We start from the raw sequence: 17513 nt of genomic DNA on the forward strand, positions 1-17513 counted from the left end.
TTCTTTAAGCCAGTTGAGCGGTGTAGTCTGTCTGTCACTTATATCCAAATGACTCCTCCTACTACAAGAGGGCTTTCCATCCTGGCCCGTTCTTTGTTCTTCTGTTCTATCTCATTGAATATCTATCAACTTCTTGGTGCTCCAGTTTGCCCTTCTATAAAGGGGGATAAACAATACCTGTTTCAAAGAGTTGTAAAAATTAAATGGGATGATACATTTGAAAGCATGAATTCATTTCATAACACAAAGGTGCAAGAAACTTAATTTTTCTTAGTTAAATTAAATCTGATTCTAAACCCCATTTAATATGGTGAGAAGACACCCAATATCCACCACTTATTGGGAACACTTTTCCCTCTTTAGGGTAAATTAATGTCACTAAAAAATTTAGGAATGTGTATAGACTTTATTCATTATGGTTGCCACTAGTGTTTCCTAATTCCCTACAGATATTAATTTTCAGGATTCAGGAATGAGAACTCAGAATTCCTGAACATTATAGGAAATTTCCCAAATCACAGGTTATACTGTATTTTCCATAACAATTTATTTGTATGTTTCTTAATGCATAAGAAACATTACATTTAGTAATTTTTACAAAGAACTGTAACCTATAACATGGGAAAACAACAGCAAACATTAATTAATATTCAAATAATGTAATATTCAGATTTCCTAGCAAGGTTATTAGCACTCCATAAAATCATGTGTCCAAATTGCCAATTTAAAGGCTTATTTTACTTCCACATAAAACGTATTATTTCTTGGAACATGACCATTCATAGGACTTGTATAAAGTATTCTATGCAGATAGACTTATTAATATTCATTTTACTTGATTCAACAGGGTCACAAATGTACACTTATAAAATGGCAGCAACTGCAAGCAAGACTATTGGATTAGACTGTGCCCACTTCTCTCCTACCTGCTCCTCTCCTGTTTCACGGAAGTGTGCAGCTTAATCCCTCAATGCCTCATGCCAGCATTTACTACTCTTGCTTTTGACTTAACATCAATGGATTCCTTTGAACCAGAAATGTCTCCATGTTGATTGCTAAGCTTTAATTCTTTCAGATTTACTTTATCCCACTTTCCAAATGATTTTTCTTGGGATTAAGGATCTGGAAAAACATAAATTTCCTTAGAAATATGGAAAAGAAATTTTGGCAGGGAACACTGGTTGCCACTGGAATGTTCATTATAAAAGCCCAGTTGACCAAAGGCAGGTAAACCCATGGCCTGTGCCAGGTGTGGTCACAGGTATCTTTGGCTGCAGCTGCCATGAGTTTGGTGCTTGATGCTTAATCTCCCAGCAGTCACACAAGCTCACCCCAGCAGAAGCTCTGCAGCTTCCAGAGGGACTCTGATCCAGAACCCATCACCACAACCTCTGAAGCCCTGGCTAACCTTGGGAAACTTACTCTTTTCAAATGACTGCCCCTTCCATCGCCTTCCCCTAAGGCACCCCCAGGTAAATTCCCCTCCCATACGAGAGCCTGGGTAGGACGGCTGAGTAGATGCCCAGCAATTCTGTTTTTGGTCCAAGGGACCTATAAGCCACTTCTGAGACCCAAAGCCCAGTCTTTCCTGGAAGAGAAGACGAAGTTATCTTTTCATTTCTCTAGGTATCTCCTTTAGCTGGGCAAACTGTCCTGCCACAAATGTAAAGGACCTACCCAGAGTGAGTAGGGAGAGCCAGAATCCATACCATAACCTTGAACTTGCCTGATAGTCAGCCCCTTTCCTGTCCCTCCCCCTGCCAGGAGAAGGAAGGAACAGATCTTGTGTCTTCCAGGCGTGAGGGGTGACAGAAAGGAGGCAGCTGCCGCAGGTTCTGAAAAATTCCCTTATCCTTTTACCCAAGGTGTGCTACTTTCTGCCCTGGGCAGGGTGACTCTTCCCTCCGGCTTGGGAGGTTCCAAGTCCTGAATCTCCTACTGGACACTCTCCTGCTTTGGGCCTCCTAGGCAGGGTCAGCTACACCATTTGCTAGGGCCCAGTGCACAGTGAAAACGTGCCCCCGTGTCCTCCCCAGTCAAAAGGAGGGAAAAAGAGGGCACCTAAGAGCACTAAAAATCAAAAGCGTTTTCCTTTAAAACTATTTCATTACTTATATAATAGGGGTAAGAATGATATATGAGTAACAATGTACACTTACAAATGCAAAAAATAATATTCTTGTCATAATTTTATATCATAAAATGATACTTTATTATTGTGATACCTAGATCATAAAATATTTTTTGTTTGCTTTTCTGCAAATGCATTTTTTTAGGTCATTCATCAAAATATCTACCTTAAGCAACTTTGCATTCAGTCAAAACTTGAAGGTGTTGCTCGTCACGCGACAATGAATTCTCCCTGCTGGGTAGTCACCCTGGGAAAGGAAGCAGCTCCTCACTGAGACTCTACACGGTGCCTGGCTTGGTGGCATCGCTGCAAGGCAAAGGGATCACTTGGCCATCGATAGTGGGAATGTTGGGGGCTGCACCTTCCTCCCCCGGGCCTGCCACCACCGCCACTGTTGATTCTACTGATGGTGCTGCCATCACTGCGCCAACCTCCCAGCCCTAGCAGCTCCCTCAGGGCCTCACTGTGCCCTGGACTGCCCCAGGTAGGCACGTGCACGTCAGGTGGCCAGGCCAACTGGTTGGTATGCATGCTGCTCGCCACGCCTGCAGGGCCTGAGCCCATGCTTAGGCAAGCTGCCTGCTGCTATAGCTCCTCTGCTTATGTGCATGCTCGATTATCCCATTAGACTTCACCTACAAAACACAAGTTCAAAAGCAAACAACAAAGCAACAGCAGGGCATTAAACTAAGTACCCTGGACAACTGCACAGATCACATGCCCATAAGCCAGCCTTGTACAAAACAGGGTAGCCGGGATAGCAGAGGCTGAAAGTGGGGTAGTATCCCTTAGAAGTTGGGGGTGGGGGGTGGGCAGACCCAGACCCATATATCTAAGATACATGGACGTAAACATACACAAACACTCCATAATTACAATTATGTAATTATATATGTTATGGAAAGTAACAGGAAACAAAACTTCATGAGGATAGAAACCATTTCTGGTTTTGTTCACAGTTGGATTCCCAGAGCCTAACCTAGTGCCTGGCACTTAGTAAATAATCAATAAACATCCATTAAATATAATTATGGGGATTCATACCCTTTCTCATTGGATTGATAAACTCCTATATATCCTTCAAGATCCTATGCAAATGCCCCCTCCTCTGGGAAACCTGCAACCCTTCCAGTGTTAGTGATTCTTTTCCTGTCCCTTTACTCCACCTTGTATAGGCCACGGAGCCAAGGTCTGGTAGTTGTAGGACCTTCCACAAATCCTCATTGTTCAGTTTCTGAAATTTTCCTTAGGAATTTTGTAACTATCTAAAATCCTGATCCCATCATTTAGGACAAAGCAAGTTTTTCCATAGCATTTCCTAAAAGACAAGGTATTTTGTTTATTAGATGTCCTTCCCTCATTTCCCCCCCCAAATGCTTATATTGATTTTAGTGAATTGACTGTAATATTTCTTTCTGCTTCCTTTTAAAAAAAATTTTTTTTTTTAAATTTTGGAATGATTTGAGATTTACAGAAAAGTTGCATGGATAGGACAGAGACTTCCCATATCCCCGTCACCCAGCTTCTCCTATTGTTAGCATTTTACATAGTCATTGTACTCTTGTCAAAACCCAGAATTTGACATCAGTACACTACTATTACTCAAGTCCAGACTTCATTTGGATTTCACCAGCTTTTCCATTTCTGTCCTCTTTCTGCTCCAGCGTCCAGCCCAGGACACCCTGTCACATTTAGCTGTCCTGCCTCCCAGGCTCCTGTGGTCTGTGACAGTCGCGTGGCCTTTCCTTGCTTTTCATGACCTCGAGGGGCTTGAGGAGTGCTGGGCAGGTCTCTTGTAGAACGTCTCCCAGACTGGGGGTGGATGTTCTTCTCGTGCTTAGACTAGGGTTATGGGTTTTGAGAAGGAACACTGTGGAGGTGAAGCGCCCTTCTTGTCATATCGTATTGGGGGGCACGCGCTATCCACGTGGCATCGCTGTCAACATTGACCTTGGTCGTTTGGCTAAGGTGGTATTTGCCAGCATTCTCTACTGTAAAGTTACCATTCTCCCCTCTCCATGCTCTGTTCTTTGGAAGCAAGTCTCTCCTTTCTTATTGATCTAGGATCCTATCTTCATGCCCTATTTCCATATTATATAATTGTTCCTCTTAAAGTAAAATTCAATGAACTATGATCACTTTAAAATACATTTAACATCAAGCTTTAAAAGGAAATTTGCCTGTCAGACCCAATGATCCTGGACTTTATATAAAAATGTTATGCTGTGCCCTCAGATGACAAAATAATCCAGATTTAGGAATGGGTAAAATGAGTATTAGTCGTGCTAATTAGTGCTGTTTGTTATCAACCCTGGCTACACTGGAACCCGTGCCCCCCCACCCCCACCCAACAAATGATGAGCATTTCCAGGCCCCTGCTCTGCCCCAGACTTTGTTCTATGCTCTGTAGCTTGGGACTTGGAGTTGACCTGCTCTTTCTTGTACAGGAGGGGAAACTGAAGATCAGAGAGGGAAAAGGGCTCCCCTGAGGTCACACAGCCATGAGTAGCAGAAATTGAACCTGACTCTCTCGCTTCTCCAGACTTCAAAGAAAGGTCAGCAATAATCTGGGACTCTTCTTCCCAAAATCCCTGTTCAGATGCAAAGGATTCCCTGCTTTCCTACTTGACTTTCCATCCCAGTCATGGTAACTGAGCCCCTACTGTGTAATCACGCCTGTGTCTAGCACAGAGGGGCCAGACAATCACACCTCAACACAGCTCTTGAGGAGCTTTCAGCAGGCAGGAAACAATCCCATCAAGGGTAGAGTGCTTGGCACAAAGGGATGCAAAAAATTGTTGGCTGAATTGATTGGTAGAAACTCTTAAATCCAATTGTTCTTCCACCTGCTTAATGCCCATTACCCAGGATGATGGCAGCAGATTCTAGTCCCTAAGAACACTTATTGGACTCCTAACCTTACACCAGTCTGTGTGCTTCATTTAACCGTGTGAATTTTGCTCACCATTTGTATCTCAGCATTTATCATGGGACCTGGGAGACAGTAGCACCTAATAGATATTCGATGAATAAATAAGTGAATGAACAAATGAATGAATGAATGAGCTCTGTCACACACACAGCCAAATCTTCTGACGACCCACATGCAAATCACCACATTTCTCACCAGCTGCCAAGCCAACATGTCAGACTCAGGTTTTCAAATAGAAGTGAGAAGTTGACTGTTTGGAGCTAAACAATGCAGCAGATGGAGCCAAACTTCCCTTTGCAGCAAGCTGCTTCCCACTGCTCTGCCTGGCACCCCAGAGCCCACACCTGTCCTGCAGCCAACACTCAGCTTCCAAAATTTGCACCCAACCTGCATTCCACCCCATCTGAGGCTAACATACCTAGATCCGGGGGTGGGGTGGCCTATGTTCAGCAGAGAAAGGAGGAAACAGTGTCCTGCATAAATGAGCCTTCAGCTGGAGAACAGGGTCAAGAGCCAGAAAGGGGAGTGCCCAGAGGTTGGGTTAGAAAGCAGGCAGATTGAGACCCAAGTTCAGGAATAGGAAAGGTGACTCTCAACTACCGTAAGTGTGTCCCTCCAAAGTGCCCTGGTGATGGTGAAGGTCAAGGCGGTGGGATGGGGTGGGAAAGGGAAGGCAGAGGTTTGCAGAAGAAAAGGATTATTCTGAAAGGGGCCATGGGCTACCTGGAACTCAACTGCTCATCCTGATAGCAGTTAGGCTAAGCCCTCAGACCCACACACTGGCCTGAAGACCCTGGTTTAAGCAGACGAGCAATCAAACCCTACAGCAAGTGGCAGACTCGTGTCTTAGAAAGTCAATATTCTCTACCTGCATTCCAAGCCTGCTCTACCCCTTACCAAGCTCGTCAACTTCTCTGAGCCTCAGTGCTCTCTCCTGGAAAATGGTTATCTCCTTTTTAGGGAAGACTATTCATGACCAGGTACATGCAGTGCACCCAGTATATGGTTTGTTCACATTAAAAAGAGGGCAGCCTTTAGTTAGGATGGAAATGGGCTTCTTATGTGCTCACTCTGGCTGCCTCCTCGGGCCTGACTTCAAGCCTCTAAATGGTTTGCACAACCCACCGAAATCCCTCCCAGGCAATGCACTGAACCCAGGCCTAGGACCCAGGAATCCTGGATTCTCTTCCTACCTCTTCAACAAATATGCTGTGTGACCATGGATTGGTGCCTTCACTTCTCTGGGCCTCAAATCTCCTACCTGGCATTCCCATATGAGGCCCAGAGAGGTTACGTGATATGCCCAAGTTTATACAAATAGTTAAAGGCAGGGTCAAGATTCAGTTCCAGGTCTGTCTGACTTCAGAGCCTCCAGAGAGTGTCAGTCCTGGAGGACCTTAGAGCAGAAGTGGGAAAGCTGACGGTGAGCATGCCAGGCTGTGACAGGTTTGAGGAGAAGGCAAAGGAGAAAAAATGTTGGGACTGGGGACTGAACCTGGGAGCTGCAAGGAGAGGAGCTAGTGTGATGGGAGGCAGCTGGGGGAGGACGGGTGGAGCTGAGGCCTTGACCAGGAGCAGAGAGGCTGTTTTGGGAGTTTCTGGGAGCATGGAAAGGAGCTTGGGCTGAAGTTAGAACATCTGGGCTCAGGCCCTACTCTCTTTCTTTCTTTCTTTTTTAAAAAAGATTTGTTTATGTATGTATGCATGTATGTATTTATTTCCCCCCTTCCCTCCCCTCCACCGCCTTGCTGTTTTTTGCTGTCTGTATCCATTTGCTGTGTGGTCTTCTGCATCTATTTCTCTTTTGGTCTTCTCTTTTTATTTTTTCTCCTCTAGGATTCACTGGGATTCCATCCTGGGGACCTCTGATATGGAGAGGTTCCCTGTCAATTGTGCCACCTCAGCTTCTGGTTTCTGCTGTGCTTCTCTTTGACTCTCCCCTTCGTCTCTCTTTTGTTGTGTCATCATCTTGCTGCATGACTCACTTGCGTGGACACTGGCTCACGGTGCAGGCACTCGGCTCGCCACGTGGGCACTGGCTTGCCGTGGGGAACAGGCTCGCCACACAGGCACTGGCTCACTGCGCAGGCACACTTTCGCTTCTTCTTTTTCACTGCACTTGGTAGGCGGAAGCCCTATCACTTGAGCCACATCTGCTTCCCCTCTGTTTCTGATGGGCACTGTGACCTGATTAGTGAATTACACTGAAATGAGGGCTTTGCACAGCCGAGTACTCAGCATCTTAGACAACAACCTGACACCTGCTTATATAAGATAGACAGCTTCTCTCTCTCTCCTCCCAGCATCCTGCCCAGGTTCACGCCCCACGAAAGTCAAATACAAATCACCAATCCCCACTCTCACTTTACCAACCTCTAGAGCCCCACCCAGGTAACATTATAAAGGCAGAGTCCCCAGGTCCACTATAACCTCTCGCTCCCCACCTGTTTAGTTGAGCCCATGTACCTGATGTGTTTCCCTGTGTAGACCTGCAAGATGTGCTGTCCCTCTCTGTTCCAGGACCTGTGAGTACTAACAAACTTCCCTTTCATACATCTCTGATGTCACTCATCCTTGCCACACTTGACTACCCATTTAAATAGCCTATCTATCCCCATTTCTCAGTACTGGCATGGTTGGAGCAACCGCATTAAAAATAATAATAATAATAGCCTATCCACCCACCTGAGTAGATTCCTTTCCCTTGATGGGCCTCAGTTTCTTTATTTTGTAGATTAAAGAGCCCTTCAAATCTCTTCTCTGGGTCTTCGGCCTCCAGTTGAGGGCCCAGCCGGGAGCAGACAGCTGTGGAATGCTTACAGATTAGCTGAGTGAAGTGCTTACAGAGAGGTTGGAGGGAAAGGATTAGTATCAGGGCAGGGGGTTGAACTAATGGAGTCACCCCTTGGATATGATGCTAATTAATCTCATGTTTATTGTAGACTTACCACCGTATTTCTCTTCTGGGTGATTTGTAGACATTAGTTAGTAAGTCCTCTGGGAAGTTTCCTTGGGTAGCTGAGGCCTATTTTATGAGCCTTTGGGAGGGGGTGGGTGGGGAGTAGAGGAACCAGAGAGACTTGGGCCCCCTGCAATAGCCAACCCTGGACTCTCTGCTAAAAAGGGTGGTAGAAATGCCCTTGCATAACATTTAGCTGCTCTGTTGCTGGAATTCTCTCCACTGGAAAGACTGAAAACAGGCAGCCAGAGGCCAAATGTGTATTTTGTTTGCCCGCAAAGGGTGTTTAATGGAGCAACTGGAAGTCTGCACAGCTATGGGGTTTAAATTGGTACACGCCCTAAGGAAAGTTGGTTGACGTTATCTACCAAAGCTGAGCACATGCTTACCCCCTGCCCTGGCAAGTCCACTCCTGGGTATATATCTACCAGGAATGCGTGCATGTGGGCGCCTAAAGACACATACATGATTTGTAGTAGACCAAAACTGGAAACCACCTAAATGCCCATCAGCGGTGGCGTGGAGAAATAACTTGTGATATACTCACTCAAAGGAATACAGTACAGCAATGAGGATAAAACAACACAATTGCTACATGCAGCAATATGAATGAATCTCACAGCACGTTGAGTGGAAGAAGTCAGAGGCAAAACCGTAGGATTCCCATTTATACAAAGCTCAAAAGCAGACAAAACTAGTTTATGGTGTCAGAAGTCAGGACAACGGTTCCCTTTAGGGCTGGTACTGGCTGGAAAGGGACAGCAGAGCAGCGGGGCTTCTAGGTACACATAATGCCCTGTTTCCTGAGCTGGATGTGGTTTCATGGGTGTGTTCATTTTGTTAAAATTCATCAAGCTGTGTGTTTATGATGTGTACACTTTTTCATATGTGCTAATATTAAACTTTAAAGACAAGTTTTTAAAAACCAGGGAAACTTTTTTTAAAATTAGACAAGAAAAGAGGGAGATTGTTTATGACAATCCAGACCCTCTGCTTCCCAGGAAGATAGGAAACTGACCGCTCTGGCCTCTGAGCATGCCTGGCTGGACCTGAGAACCCTTCTAGAAATGGTGTGTGGTGTCTGCTGACCGCCGTCCACAACCACTCTCAGCCGAGGCCGAGGACTAGTTGCCATTCATCATTCCAATTGCACCTGTGTTTTTCAAAAGTAGAGCAGTATCTCTGTATTTCTACATCTATTAAAAATAGGAAAAGAAAAAAGCAGGCGAAGAGAATCACCAGGAAAACCAGGAGAGACCCTCCACACTTGTAGGGGTGAAGGCAGCCTTTGCATCTTCAATACACAAGTCCACTCACACGTTTGGGCATCTGCGTGGCCCCTGGGAGCATTTCAGTTTGCAGTCCCTGCTCTACAGCCTTATCCAGCCTGTTTGCACACCCCCGTGATGGGGAGCTCATTCCCAGCCATGGCAGTGCCTTCCATCCTGGGACAGTTCTGCTGCTTAGAAAGTACTTTCTCAAGCTGACCTGAAATCCAACAGACTCACGGACTGTCATTACAAGATAGGACCTCAGAGTTTCCTAGCCCAGGAGTCCTCAGCCTTTTTAATCTCAGAGACCCCAGCCCCTTGGGCTCCTACCATCAGGCCTTTGCTTCAGCTGTTCCTTGGGCTGATGGCCCATCCCCCTCCCTGCCTCTCAGATGCAAGGTCAACCAACACATAACTGCGGCTTGCCTTGTGCCCTTTAATGTGCTGGTCAGTTTCCCAGCCGTAGCTCTTCTGGTGCTCATAATGCCCTGTGAGTTGAGTACTGTTTATTCCTAATTTACAGGCCAGAAATCTGAGGCTCAGAAAAAGTAGATTTTTTAAAAAAGAATCACAAAAAGAGAATGGGACTGGAACCACAGGTCTCTAGGTTTTAAGTTCAGCATTCTTTCTAATACACCTCAAGAGCCTGCTTTTCATATGAAAGCTATGAAAATGTGCATTTCAAACCATAGGATCTTGTCTATATGCTTAGAAAACAGAACTGGATGGAAGTACCTAAAAAATAGGAATAGTGGTTATCAATTGCTGGATTTTTTTCCTTCTCTTTACTTTTATGTATTTTCTAGTTTTTCTACAATGAGCACAAATTACTCCTATAGTCAGAAATATATATATGTATATATACATTTAAGTAAACTATTTTCTCTAAAACCTAAAGCCCAGCTCCACTGCTGCCTTCACCTTGGAGAGAGAGCCCCCTGGGAATGATGCACTCTGCCCTGGGAGCCTCCTTCTCTCTCTCCCATTCAACAGCAGAGGCGAGCATGCCTGGAGCAGAGGCATCTACCATGAATTCTCTCCAGAATCCCTGTGGCTCTCATCAAGACAGGAGAATCCCTGAGTCACCCGGGGTTCCGTTCCTGGGCATGGCACCTCAGCAATCTGCCAATTGACAAGTGCTCCTGTGATTGTGAGACAGGAGCCCACACCACTGTTTGGTAACCGCTGGCCCAACAGATCCGCAAGGTCCCTGCCCCCCACGCCGATGAAGCCCCAGTGACAAGCCGAGTGGTTTGCCCCACTGAATCCCCCGACTGTAGACATCGGATGGTCCTAAGCCATCCTCTCTTTGCCTTTTTTTCATATTAAAATATGGGGATGCAGAGCTCCCTATGGAGCTAAAAATAAACTGAAAACTTATAAGATGAGAAGTGGAACCCTGAGCACTTCTGGAAAGTGGGCAAGAATGTTTCAAGGTATCATAAAGTTTGCAAATTGCCCCGGTAGAGGAACTTAAAATACCAATAACCAGAAGAGAAAAAAAAAGAGAGAGAGATGGGGAATATTCATAGTATTAGTTATCTGCAGCTGCCTAACCAATTAGCCCCAATTTTAGTAGCTTAAAACAACAAGCATTTATTAGCTCAGGCAGTCCTGGGGGCCAGGAACACAGGGGTGGGTCTAGCTGGGTGGTGCCGGCTCCGGGTCTCCCATGGGGTTGCTAGCTCTGAAGGCTTGACTGGGGCTGTGGAAATCCCTCCCAAGCTCGCTCTCAGAGATATTTGGTTCTTTCTCCAGAGCCAGAGGTCAGAGAGAAGAAAAGCTCCAGGGGGAAGCCTCGGGCTTGCTCAGTCTAATCTTTTTTTTTTTTAAGATTTATTTTTATTTCTTTCTCTCCCCTTCCCTCCCCCCCCCCCCCCGCATTGTGTGCTCTCTGCGTCCATTTGCTGTGTGTTCTTTTGTGTCCGCTTCTATTCTTGTCAGTGGCACCAGGAATCTGTGTCTCTTTTTGTTGCATCATCTTGCTGCGTCAGCTCTCTGTGTGTGCGGTGCCACTCCTGGGCAGGTTGCACTTTTTTCACGCTGGGTGGCTCTCCTTACGGGCACACTCCTTGCACGTGGGGCTCCCCTATGCGGGGGACACCCCTGCGTGGCACAGCACTCCTTGCGCGCATCAGCACTGCGCGTGGCCCAGCTCACCACACGGGTCAGGAGGCCCTGGGTTTGAACCCTGGACCTCCCATGTGGTAGGTGGACGCTCTATCAGTTGAGCCAAGTCCGCTTCCCTCAATCTAATCTTGAAGGTGACAGTCATCATTGCTGCTATGTATACTGTGGGTTACACAGACCAAGCCTGGCCCCACGTGGGAGAGGATCACATAGGGGAGGGAGAGCACAGGGGTGGGCATCATCGGGGCCACATTAGAGGCTCTCATGCTCGGTTTTCACTAAATCATCTTTGGACCAAACTAATATTAACCAGCTTACTTTCAGCCCAGTTGCCTTCAGTTGGCTCACACATGGCTTTGGGACCTGAATGACTGTCTCTCTCTTTTTCCTGAGTGTGGTGTGATGGGCTGAATAACAGCCCCAAGATACCGTTATTGGGGGCTTAGGTTCTAAGCCCTGGAACCTGTGGCTGTGACCTTATATGGAAAAGGGTCTTTGCAGATGTGATTAAATTAAGGATCCGAGCTGAGGATTATCCAGCTGGGCCCTAACTGCAATCACAAGTGTCCTCATGAAAGTAAGGCAGAAGGAGATTTGACACTGCAGAAGACAGCAATGGAATATAGAAGCAAATGATGTGCTGCTGGCTTTGAAGATGGAGGGAGAAGAGTCATGGAATGATGGGAAGCAACTCTAGAAACTGGAAATGTCAAGGAGGCAGATTCTACCCTAGAGCCTCCAGAGGGAGCCTGGGCCTGCTGACACCTTGATTTTTGGCCCAGTGAAAATAATTTCTGACTTTTGTCCTCTAAACTGTAAGAGAAAAAGTGTGTGTTGTTGTAAGCCACATATTTGGGGTAATCTGTTACAGCAGCAATAGCAAACTAGTACACTGTACCATGCCCATTTGGTACAATCAGGGAAGTTTAGAGCAGGAAATCGATCACACCTCTAGTTCCAGAGCTGTATGTGCTAAAGGAGTCAGTCTTGTACAAGCCTTTGTTGTTAAGGGAAGAGAGTGTGCTGTACCAAAGTCCCAGTTCACTTCTATGAATTATACTGATTTCCAACATGTTCAGGTGAGGCTTAGCAGAGTTAGATCTCCCGAGTGAGAAGCAACCACCCGTTAAAAGTGTGACAGGTAAATTACGTAACCCTATCATCTCAACTCTGGCTGCACTTTAGAACCACCAGGGGACACTTCAAAATACTTACCCACAGCCTGGTCCTATCCTAGAGATTCTGATTCAGGTGGTCTTGGGGTGGGCTGGGGCTCAGTGTTGTCCTCTAAAGCCTCCCAGGTGACGTGGGGCTAGACCTGAGAACACCGAGTGACCTCTCTACACCGTCTCCTCTAAGATGGGAACCATAGTTACTGTGAAATTGGAAGGACAAATGATTTTACTAGCCATCTTGATTTGCTTGTGCTTCTGTTTTATCCAGGGAATTATAAAAAGGAAAAGGAGCTTAACTGAAGTAGGTTGACATACCAATAATCCTTTGTCGTGCTGATAAAACCCCCCTGCCCCAACCTGGAAGGGAGAACTGAAACAAAAGTTCTAGCCGGCACCAGCAAGGTCTGCTGCGCTTCACCAGATAGTCACCAATTTACATCAACATCCCGCTTGCTGATTAATGACCTGGGCCCTGGGGACACCCTGCTCAACAGCCCCAGCCTCCCAGCACGGAACACACGGAATGCGTGTGCCAGGCATAAATCACGTCCCCCTTATCCTTCCCCATTCTCCCCACACCTTCCCTTGGTCTCAAGCAGCCATGGAAGTGGCTCCCCCAACTCGACCTTTTGAGCAGAAACTTCTTTTTGTGCTGCTCCTGCTTAATGCAACTTTTACTCAATAAACTTGCTCTGCACCCCCTTCTTAAAAGTCTATTTTCAGCACATTGGTACATTGCCATCACCTGGCTGTGGTGAGCCTGCAGCGAGGAATTCCATGTAAACCCTTGACAGATATTACCATAATAATTCATAATCCAGGCAGATGGATCATTTTTTGGCATCCCCTGCTCTATCCCATCTTCATATTTTCAGCATAGAAAAGGTTCAATAGCTCTCTAACATGGTGACATTTTCTAGTACACTTAAACCAAGCATTTCAAACTCCAGGGAGACACAAGGCGGGTCTGATCAGAAGTCCCCGTCCTTCATGCTTTGTCTGTGGGATCCAGTTCACACCTGAGGCACGTGGCAGGCGCCTGGTTCACTGTCACACAGGTGAGTGTCTTGCTCCCAGCATGCCTGAAGGTTGCAAGAAATTACCCATTTATACATATTCGGGAGGGGAAGAGCCTGCTCTGACTGGCAGACCAGAATTTAAAAAGTTCTTCTTCAGGTTTCTCATAGAGAAGCCTGGGAACCTGGTTTGCTCTGGACTTGAGGGTTTCCTGAGGGGGTGGCCTTGAGCTTTTGAAAATAATTGCTTTTCCTCCTCTGTGCTCAGCCATACTCTCTGGCTGGAGGCAGAAACTGTTTCCTAGCTCTGGAGAGCACTGGGAATGGAACCCAGGGGGCTGGAAACAAAGGGAGCAGGAGCCACGGGGGCAAGCGGGGGTGGAGCCAGGTTTTGGGGGGCCTGACGCCTCTACGTTGAGGGGGCTGGGGTTTTCTTGCACACCCCACCGCAGTATGAGGCGGAGATGGGTAATGATTAGAGGAAGGTAATGATTAAACAAGTTTGCAAGTGTCGTTTGGTGAATAAGCACCCCATTTAGCACAACAGCTCCTTTGTCCCTGGTCATCTGAGATGAGCTCTGGTGGGAGTGTGTGGGCTGGAGAGGGGTTGCCCTCTCATTACACCCCCCTCTTTGGTTTTCCTTTTGCTTGAAAACGAGAGTGAAAGATCTTCTTCCCCCCTCTGGCTTGTTGAGAATAAGAAATCCCGTTAACTAATCCAGCCCCCTAAAGAGGTTGCTCTGTCCCCAGCAGGCAGTATAACTGCACCCCCTAGGCCACAGGTACAGTGGAATTGGGACGTCCAGGCAGGAGACCTGGAGCCCACTCCACCCTGCTGGGGGCCCTCTGCCTGGCCTGGGGCAAGTTCCTGCCTCTCCCTGGGATTCGGTTTCCTCTCCTGGACATCAGGCTAAAAATACTATGGTTCACATCCCAGTAATGAGCCCCTCTGCCTCAAATCCTAAGTAAGAATGCACTAGGACCGCTTGAAGGTGCTTTAATATGAAATACTCCTCTAAACAATCGCTGCCCCAGCCTCCCATTACCCCACTCGGGCCTCCCAGCCCCTTCCCTGGGATCTCCCACACCTCCCCATGACCCAGCATCTAGCAGAAGGGACACCAAGGACCAGCAGTTACAGCCAGGCTCCATGCTGACTGGCAGCACCAGCTGTTCTGTTGCTCAGTATTGAGATATCACCCCTGAGCCTGGGCCCCTTGGGAGGCTTGAGCAGTCCCAGTCTCCCTAAAAGCTTCCTGAAGAGCTGTTCGGACCCCACCAGAGTCAGGTCCAGCTTGTGGGAGATTTAGGCGTAGAGCTGGAAATGGAGACATTTCTGAGTCAGGGAGTCCCAACCTGCCTGCAGGCAGCACTTAGTTGTGGTCTAAGAAGTTGACCCCAGGAGGACCGACTTGGCCCAGGTGTTCGAGGTCTCTTACCTGGCCGGGTGGTGGTGACCCTCCCTGGTCTCCTGCCCCTGAATCACTCTATGCCACCCCTTCCTCATGAACATTCCCGGGCACCTCCATCCCTGGGCAGAGCTGAGGACCACAGAGCCAGAGAGCCCCTTGGGGCTGTCTCAGGGGTCACCAGGAGGTAGGGAATGGGGGGAGCCCAGCAAGCAGCACCCTCCACCTGGCTTGATATTAGCCTTCTGTGTAGGGATCATTTGGGTCTGTGGTCTAGCCAAATCCCCTCATTATACAGACAATTAGGTCCAGAGGGCATGAGGTGAGGTGGGCAGCCAAGGAGCTGGCCTCTTATCTCCCGGCTCCTTTGGAGTTCCACCCTCCCTATCATGGAGACAAGTCAATTTGTTCAGGGGAAGGAATAAATCTATGACACAATAATCTACCTGAACAGATGGGGAATGGAGAACGTTTTTCTTATTCCAACCCTGTGACAACTTCTTCCACCAGTCTGCAGCTGATGCCCCAAGTGGGATGTGGCCTATCTGAAAAAGTTGTTTAAACACCACCCCCAACACCAGGTGAACAATGAATATGACTATGGGGCTGTTCCTTCTAGGTCCACTGAGGCAGAAGTATTGTGGGACCTTTGAAACCAGAATTCAAGATGTGAGACTCAGTGCCATGTCAGTTGCTCCCCTAATTACCTAGTGCTTAAAAGTATGGCATTTGAAGCCAAGCTTTGTAGTTCCAGATTTACGACTTAACCACTTACAGGCAAATCATTTCTCTCTCTGAGCCTGTGTCCTTACCCGAGGATAACACGTATCCTTATAGCAGAGTTGAAACGATCTGTGGCAGAGCCTCCTAGTTATCCCCATGGTATGTCTTTCTATTGAGCAACAGAAATGGACACCCCAAATTTTAGCTGGGCATATGGCCACCCCAAATAAAGACTTTATGGCCCAACCTCCCTTGCATCTAGTTGTACCATGTGGCTAAATTCTAACCAAGGGGATGTAAATGGACGTGTTTGGGGTCAGATTTGGGGACCCTTCCTTAAAACCACCTGGCATACATACTTTGCCTTTTGTCTTCTTCATCTCCACCTCCCCCCATGGATAGTGGATATGGTGGCTGCCATCTTGGATCGTGAAGACAATGGCCTATGCTAAGGATGACTGAATGGAGAAGTGGAAGGAGACTGTATTTGTGAGGGTCATTTAGCCACTTCCCTGGACTGCTTACCTCTGGGCTCCTCTACTTGTTTAGAGAAATGAACTTCCATCTTATGTAAGCTGCTACCGTTGGGCTGTTTTTCAGAGCTGAACCCTCTCTCCCTGCCATATACTCCAAGGAAATCAAATGGTTCTCACTGCCAGGTCACTCCCTTGCCTTAAAGGTAACCTGTGCCTCCTCATTAGCATAACACTTAAAGCCCTTCATGAGCTGTCCCTCCTTTGCCACTCCAATCTCTGCTCTCTCTCTGCCCCCAACTCTGCCTATTGTTTCCCAGGCACCAACCAGAAGGAGAGCTCACAGTTCCCCAAGGCACCAAGCCCGGCTCTCATCTCTGGACTTTTGCACATGCCCCTCTGGCTTCCACAAATGTCATTTCTCCCCCTGGCCCTTTTCAGCTTTCAAGCATTAGCTCAGTCACCACCTCCCACCCATCCCTCCTAGCCTTGTTTTGTCCTGGTTCTTGCTTTACTTTGCCCTGCTGGCACCACCGGGCTTCCTCACACTGTGTGGGAGCAACATGCATTTCCACGTCTATCTGCCTCGCCAATCTGGGAGCCGTCTGAGGTCAGGCATACTGCCTGATTCCTCTCCACCTGGGCAGAGGCAGAGTTCTCAGTAACAGGAGCTGAAGGAAGGAAAGAACGACAGATGGGAGGTGCTTGCTAATGTGGAAACGGCCAGGCCAGGGCAAGGGGATGTGTTGAAGAAATGGCCTTTGAACCAGAAAGAACAGGCTGGAGACGGCTGAAAGGCAAAGGTGTCCTGAGCACAGCTCAGCCCTGCTCACCTACTCCCGGCACCTGGGAGTCGGCCCTGCTGGGTCCACGAGGCCCTGTGCTGCCCTTGGCATATCTACACTGGGTGTCACTAACCGTGGGGCGGCATTTCAGCCAGCAAATGTGTGAAGATACACTGGGCCTCTGTCAATACTTTGTTCTTCAACCATTGCCTCCCAACGGCCCAATCACCAGCGAAGATAACCAGGTAGGAAAATCAACTGACTGGCTTTCCCACATAGCACACACTGGCATCCAAAGTTTATGACCCAAGGACCTTGCTAACGATGAACATTATCAACAGCTTTACTACAGTTTTCTGGGTCCCCGTTTCCTGATCGCCGAATGCCCTTTCATTCACCCCACATCCCCTTCCTTTTACAGTGGGGAAGACTGAGGCTGAATAAAGTCAGTTTTCCAGGGTCACAAAGAGGGACTGGAGTTGGGACAGGAACCCTGCCCCGTGCCCTTT

The 17513-nt window shown here is 47.5% G+C and overlaps 1 protein-coding gene across 1 annotated transcript in view; it reads left to right on the plus strand.

Annotated features, from left to right (window-relative positions):
* Positions 1-17513, plus strand: part of ALDH1B1 (aldehyde dehydrogenase 1 family member B1) — a 316919-nt gene that overhangs the window by 287570 nt on the left and 11836 nt on the right. The window contains exons 3-5 of the mRNA XM_071216872.1: positions 2277-2615; positions 4579-4686; positions 13549-13656. The gene's annotated coding sequence lies outside the window, so the exon portion shown is untranslated. The remainder of the gene's footprint in view (positions 1-2276; positions 2616-4578; positions 4687-13548; positions 13657-17513) is intronic.

This window comes from Dasypus novemcinctus, chromosome 8 (assembly GCF_030445035.2).
Source record: "Dasypus novemcinctus isolate mDasNov1 chromosome 8, mDasNov1.1.hap2, whole genome shotgun sequence".
Classification (NCBI taxonomy): Eukaryota; Metazoa; Chordata; class Mammalia; order Cingulata; family Dasypodidae; genus Dasypus; species Dasypus novemcinctus.